At 39.8% G+C, this 7,549-nt stretch overlaps 1 pseudogene; it reads right to left on the bottom strand.

The window, feature by feature from the left end:
- Nucleotides 1–519: 519 nt before the first annotated feature.
- LOC144455560 (U6 spliceosomal RNA) lies at nt 520–613 on the bottom strand (annotated as a pseudogene).
- Between the last annotated feature and the right edge of the window lie 6,936 nt (nt 614–7,549).

Here is a 7,549-nt window from a genome sequence, read left to right as displayed (position 1 = left end):
TCCTTCCCCTCCCCCCCCAAGAAAGCAAGCAATCTGATATAGGCTATACATGTACAATCATGTTAAACGTATTTCCACATTAGTCATCTTGTGAAAGAAGAATCAGAACAAAAGGGGAAAACCATGAGAAAGAAAAAACAAAAAACAGTGAAAACGGTATGCTTTGATCTGCATTGAGATTCCACAGTTCTTTCTCTGAATGTAAATAGCATTTTCCATCACAAGTCTTTTGGAATTGTCTTGGATCATTGTATTGCTGAGAAGAGCTAAGTCTATCAAAGTTGGTCCTCACACAATGTTGGTATTACTGTGTATAATGTTCTCCTGGTTCTGCTCACTTCACTCAAATCAGTCCATACATGCCTTCCCAGGTTTTTCTGAAGTCTGCCTGCTCATCATTTCTTATAGCACAATAGTATTCCATTACATTCATATACCACAATTTGTTCAGCCATTCCCCAAATGATAAGCACCCCCTCAATTTCCAATTCTTTGCCACCACAAAAAAAGATGCTATATAAAAATACAGAATGCTTCACAAATTTGTGCAGGGGCCATGCTAATCTTCTCTGTATCATTCTAATTTTAGTGTATGTACTGCCAAAGCAAGCACAGTAGGAGATGTATTCTTAACCAAATGAGATAGAAGCAATTATGAAAGATAAAATAGATAACTTTGATTAAATGAAACTGAAAAGCTTCTACATAGACAAAATGAATGCACCTAGGATAAGAAGGGAAGTGGTTGTATAGGAAAAATTCTTTGTCAGATTTCTCTGATAATGGTTTGGTATCCAAGAAATATATTATACATATATATGTGATTAGTAGCCATTTTCCAATAGATAAGCAGTCAAAGGATATGAACAGTCCTCAAAAGAATAATTGCAAATTATCCAAAACTACATGAACAAATGCTCCAAATCACTAATAATAAGAGAAATGCGAATAAAAAAAACCCTGAAGTTTCACTTCATACCATGCAAATTGACAAAGATGACAAACAATAGCAATAGTCAATGTTGGAGGGGGTTGTGGAATGATAGGCACACTGATACCTTTTTGGTGGCATTGAGATGGCACAACCGTTTTGGAAAGCAGTTGGGAATTATGTAAGTAAAGTGACTAAATCCAGAGTCTCCATTGCTGGGTTTATACCCCAAGGAAGCTATGAATAAGAAAATCCCTATACATAGCGAGATATTTATAGCAGCTTTTTTTTTGTGATAGCGAAGAATTGGAAACAAAGTGCATGCCCATCATTTGAGGAATGGTGGTAAACAAACTCGGGTACTTGAATATAATGGAATATTATGGTGCTATAAGAAATGATGTGTGTGATGAATGCAGAGAGGCATGAAAAGATCTATATGAACAGATGAAGAGGGAGGTAAACAGAGCCAAGAAAACAATATGCATAATAACGACAACAATGTAAATACAAAGAATAATCACACACCAAAAAATAAAAAGTGAATGTAACAAAATTATGTGTGGGACAGCGACTCTAAATCAATTAAGCTCAGAGACTTGTTAAGGTTGAAGCAAAAGTTACTTTTTATTACAATCTCGGGAGAAGTGGTGTACACTTCCAGGAAGAGACAGGCGAAGCACAGAAAGTGAAATGAGATTATATACCCTAACAAACAAACCTCCACCCACCACTATCCCTTATTCCCATTGGCTGGGGAGGCAGGTTTACATTCTTAGGCGCAAAAATTCAAAGACAAAGAACAAGGAAACAGGGTATAGCCAATCCAAACATACATGTCCTTATTTAGTAAACCTAATGCTGAAGTAGCAGTGGTGTGGTGATCAGGAGGGGGCTTAGGGCCAAATTCCCATGAGTTAGGTAATTCCTAGGAAACCGAAATTTACTGCATTTTCCCCTCCCTAACCCCCTTCCCCCTTATCCCAGAGACAAGAAAAGGTGGGAAGCTTTTCAAAGGGCAAGCAGTTCAGGTTGGGGGCAGGACTATTCTTTCTGCTAAGCATTTAAAAAAAAAAACAGGGTCTGAGCAGGGGAGGGTTTTGAAAGCAACAATCAAGAAATATTAACAAGAACTATTGATCCCCTGAGGAGGCTTCACTTTTGAGAGATCATCTCTCACAATTATAAAGATCGAGCATCACTTGAATGAAGACATAAGAGAAAACACCCTAACCTCAACCCCTTTGTGGAAGTAGAGAGTCATGTATGTTACTTTTTTCAATGTAGTAATCAGTGTGCTACTTTTTTCCCACCTTTAAAAAAATAATCAGCCATTATATTGGTTGTCTGGGGGGAATGGGAACAAATCAGCGGGACTAATTGTGATGATATAAGAAACAGAAGACATTAAAAAGTACTTATTTTTAAAAAGACCATGGGTAGAAATCACAGTTCATATAAAAGGGTATGTTCTAGGTGGACCAATGTACAAAATTATTTTAACAAAATTCTATAGTGGGCAGTAGAGAGGCACAATCATCTTGAAAGTGGAAGATAGAAATCAACATGTATTTATTAAGTACCTCCTGTGTCTCGCACTGGGCTGGACATTGGGGACACAAGTTCAAACCATGAGGTAATCCCTTTTCTCAAAGAACTTATATTCTAATGAGGAAAATAAGAAGTACATATATGCACACCTATATACATAGGTGTATACGTATGTGTGTATATATGCACACACACATATAAAGTATACAACATAAATATAGAGTAAATAAATATAAAATGGACAAAGCAGTTAAATACAGGGTAATTGCAGAGGGAGGGCACTAGCAGGTTCAGGGGATAGGGAAAAGCCTGATACAGTAGACGGTACTTCTTGTTGTCGTTTGTCCTTTGTTCTGGAAAAGGACCATGACCTCAGGGACATGATGCCATGACACGCAAGTGAATTGGATTTAAGTGAGGCAGGCCTCTGCAAAGTCACCAGCCTCACTTTCTTCTCCTGAGCCATCTGGGTCCAGTGGCCAGATATAGATCAGGATGACTGGAGATGGCCCAGGATGCAGTGAGAGACCTTGGCCTTTTTAAACTAAGGTCTTTCCCAAGTCTCAGTTGGACTAAGGCAACACCCACTCAGTGATTAAGGCTAGGTAAGAAATGAGGTAGAGAATAGCCTCTTTACCCGGTCCAGTGCTTCTTAAAGTGTGGGTCATGACCCCACACTTTAAGAAGTGCTGAGGGGTATGAATAGAGTAAGTTTAAGAATCCATGATCCTAGTCCCCCCCCAAAAAAAAAAATTGATCTGGGCACAGAAGACCTTCAGGGTTTCTGGCCAAAACAGAAACAATTGTTATTTGCATTCATTCTGAAACTTCTGGGCCCAAACAATGACCAAGTAGGGTTTGGCCTGGGACCTATTGTTGGCCAATCTATGAGAGCTGTAGTGATTTGGGATTAAGGCTGGTCTTTAAGAAAGAAAAAAAAAATTTCAGAAATTAAAATTTACATTCCCTTTGCGCAGAACAACACCAGGTAAGGGTGTGATACCCTAAGTGGACAGAAAGAGTATGAGAGAGAGAGAGAGAGAGAGAGAGAGAGAGAGAGAGAGAGAGAGAGAGAGAGAGAGAGAGGAAGGTAGGAAGGAAGGTAGGAAGGAAGGAAGGAAGGAAGGAAGGAAGGAAGGAAGGAAGGAAGGAAGGAAGGAAGGAAGGAAGGAAGGAAGGAAGGAAGGAAAGAGAGAGAGAGAGAGAAAGAAAGAAAGAAAGAAAAAAAGAAAGAAAGAAAGAAAGACAGACAGACATGTTGCCCAACTAGCTAGTTCCAGTTTGGTCCCCAGTGGGCACGGTTGGGGTTGGGATCCATTCCCCAGAAAGGAAAAACCCTTGACTTTCCTACTTGGGCAAATCTCTGGCATTTGCCTGAGGCTATCATCCCATCAACTGGCCTTTCATTGTGGCTACACCCAATCTCCCAATTCTGTTACCTTTAACCTAGCCTGGCCTTCCTTTGTTTTACCTACCTATGTATGGCCCCTGGCCATTTCCCACCCTTAATCCTAGCTAGGCTCCATTCTCCCTTGGCCTGCTTGGATTCTTATAATCTAGCCATAGCTCAGATTCCTAAAATCTAGCCACTGCTGAGATTCCTAAAATCTAGCCATGGTTTGAATTCTTATAATCTATCCACTGCTTACTCATGTTCAGACTTCTTAAGAGTCTGCCCAATATGATGGATGTTCTAATAAACCTTGTCTTTGGCTGAAAGAAGGCTTGGGTCGAATTCTTTTGAGCAGGACCTGTGTGTTGTGATTTTGGGATCCCAGGACCCCTGAACCCCTAAACCTCATCAGGCACCTCCTTTTTTAGTCACAGAGGCTGTGATAATTTCATTCTTCAAAAAATAGAGGAAACAAAAATGAGAATTTTTTTGGTTCTATTTCTCACTAACAGGGAAGAACTGGTTGCTAGAGTGGGAAAAATGGGAACCTTGGGTGGAACTGACCACTATATCTTAGGGTTTAAGCTAAAAGAGGATAAGAAATCTGGGCACAGTATAACAAGCACTCTAGATTTTGTGAAAGGAGAATTCAAGAGATTCAGAAAAAAGATAGGTAGGATAACATTGAGTAAAATGTTTCAGATGAAATCAGATGTAGGATCTTGCTAACAAACTTAAATTTTTAAAAGGAAATACAGAAGACCAAAGCAATTCCAAGTAGCAGAAAATTAATATAAAAGTGTGTCATAACCTTATAAAAATAGTCTGGAATGAAAAAGCTTAAAATAAGCTAAGCCTGGCAAGAGGAAGCCAAGGGCTATGAAAGAGGTTTTCTGGGGTTTGTTTTTTGATTTATTTTTTAAAAGTTATACTGAGAAAAAAAAACATTCAAAGAAAAAGCCTTTGCTTGGGGTAGATAGGGTGATAATAACAGTAGAACCGCTCAAGTTTTATCTGGATCTAATGCACATTCTTTTTTTTCTGTTTTCTCTGACAAAGAAATCAACCTTTAACCTGGAAATGACCAAATAAAAATTACTAATAGGGAGCTAATGCCCAAAATTAAAGGAGAGAATAAGAGAGCTCCTAGCTACTCTTGAAGAATTCCAGTCATTTGGTCCCAGTGAAATGCATCCCTGGTTTTCAAAGCATGGCCATAACATTTGAAAGATATGGAAAACAAGAGAGGAACCCTAAGGTTGGAAAAGGACAAATGTCAAAATATTCAAAAATGGGAAGAGTCTATAAACCACAGGGCAATGAGTTTGAATTCAAATCCCTGCAAAGTTCTAGAAAGGATCACTAAAGTAATGTTTGGCAAATATCAAGAAAGAGAAAGGGGAGATTACAAAAAGCCAGCACGGCTGCATCAAAAACAGGTCATGACAGGCTAAATTAATTTCTTTTTTTGGAAAGGATTACTAGCAGATGCAGGGAATGCTATGGGTACAGTTTACCTAGATTTTAGCAAGTGTCTCCCATAATTCTTGTGCTGAAGATGGAGATACAAGGATCAGACAATAATAAGTCAGATGGAGTCTTAGCTGAAGAGAGAGTTTCTAAGAGGTAGAGATAAGGAAGGAGTGCATTTCAAGTATGTGGGAAAGCCAGTGCAAAACCATGGAGATGATGAGTGAGGAACAGAAAAAGGTCAGTTTGGCTGGATTGCAGAGTGTTGAAAGGGGTGTAATATCAAATGAGGCCAGAAAGATAGGCTGGGAGGGATTGAGAAGGGCTTTAAAAGCTAAACAAAGAGGATAAGAACTCACTATTTCTGGGAAAACTGGAAAAGAGTATGGCAGAAACTAGGCATAGACCAACATCTTACACCACATACCAAAATAAGGTCAAAATGGGTACACAATTTAGATATAAAGGCTGATACTATAAGCAAACTGGGAGAGCAAGAAATAGTTTACCTGTCAGATTTATGGAGAACAGAAGAATTTATGACCAAGTAAGAAACAGAGAATGTGAGAGATGAACTCTCAGAAGTGAAGCCTCCTCAAGGTCAATAATTTTTTATTAGTATTTTCAAAATCCTTCCCCCTTCCCCCCCCCCCCCCCGTTTTTAAGCTCGTAACACAAAGAATAGCCCTGCCCCACCCCCACCTGAGCCTTTGCCCTTGGCTTCCCGCCAAGACCCCAGAAGGGGTCACAAAGAGTCACAACTGAAAAAAATGCCTAAACAACAACAACAATGGGGGTTTGAATTAAGGTGGGAATGGTGTGAACTGAAGAGAAGGGATTAGGGTTTGGCTTACATACTATACTTGCATAACTAAGAGTGATAGAGAGGCACTTCTTTATCTAAAAGAGAAGAGTCCAAAAACATAAGATAAAACAGAAAACTCCAATCAGGTTGATGGAGCACTAATGATGGATCCCTAAAAAGCCCGGGACTTTCCCACTTGGCCCAAGCCCCCTCCCTGGGGCACACAGCCCTTCTCAGTATAATCCTTTCAACTGTCCTAGCATAGTTGCTATGACCCTGCCCCAATCTCCAATTCTGTTACCTCTAACCCAGCCCAGCCCTCATTGTCTGCACCTGGCCTCATCCTAGACCACCACTCCTTGATTCCATCTACCTAGTCCTTTTCTGTTACCTCCCAGTCACCCTAGCTATTGGTCACTCCTTGATCACATCCAGATCTTCCCATAGTCTTTCTGTATATAAGCGCCCATCTTGCCCCCATTAAAATCACTCAGATTCCTTAAAAGTCTGGCCTGCTTCTATTAGAGATATAATAAACCTTGTCTCTGCTCAGATTCTTAAAATCTGGCCAATAGCGCAGATTCTTAAACTCTCATCCACCTCAATCACTGTTTTAATAAACCTTGTCTCTGACTGAAAGAAGGCTTGAATGGAATTCATTCGAGGCAGGATTTGTATCTTTTGCCCTTGAACTTTGGGGTTCCCAGCACCGCTAGACCACAACAGGGTGATGTCTGCAGCCGCATGGTATTGTGGAATGGGCATGAAATTTTAAATCAAAGAAGCTGGGTTTGAATCCTAACTCTTTACTTCTTGCCTTTGTGACCTTGGGACTGCCTTTACTGACCTCAGTAACCTCTAAGAAGACATTAGAATCCAAGGTCCATTCCAGCTCTAAATCTATAAAGTTATGACCTGTAAAATTTGTTGCGAGCATCCTGCCTCACTTTTTTTTTATATTTGTATCCACAATGCTTAGCACACTGCCTGGCACAGTACGACATTTGTTTAATTTGTTTATTTTGCAATATTTGTTTAATTGTGGCTTCCCTTGAGGGAAGTTAAACATAAGGGAGGAAATGTAACATCTTGGTCAGAGTTGTATATTAAGGAAGAAAAAATAAGTACTCTGTGTTTTAGCCTTAAGTCTGCCAGAAACAATTTTATTTATTTAAACATTATTCTGGGGGCAGCTAGGTGGTGCAGTGGATAGAGCACTGGCCCTGAGTTCAAATCCGCCCTCAAACCAAACACTTGACAGCTTACTAGCTGTGTGACCCAGGGCAAGTCACTTAACCCCAAATGCCTAAAAACAAGCAAAAAAACAATAAACATTATTCTGTATTCAAGCATTCCTAGCCTGAAGAGATAACTGTCCAAACTGGCATAGCCTTCCACC

Source organism: Phascolarctos cinereus, unplaced genomic scaffold (assembly GCF_003287225.1).
Source record: "Phascolarctos cinereus isolate Bilbo 61053 unplaced genomic scaffold, phaCin_HiC Scaffold_9;HRSCAF=440, whole genome shotgun sequence".
Lineage (NCBI taxonomy): Eukaryota > Metazoa > Chordata > Mammalia > Diprotodontia > Phascolarctidae > Phascolarctos > Phascolarctos cinereus.
This window is presented reverse-complemented; position numbering and strand designations above follow the sequence as displayed.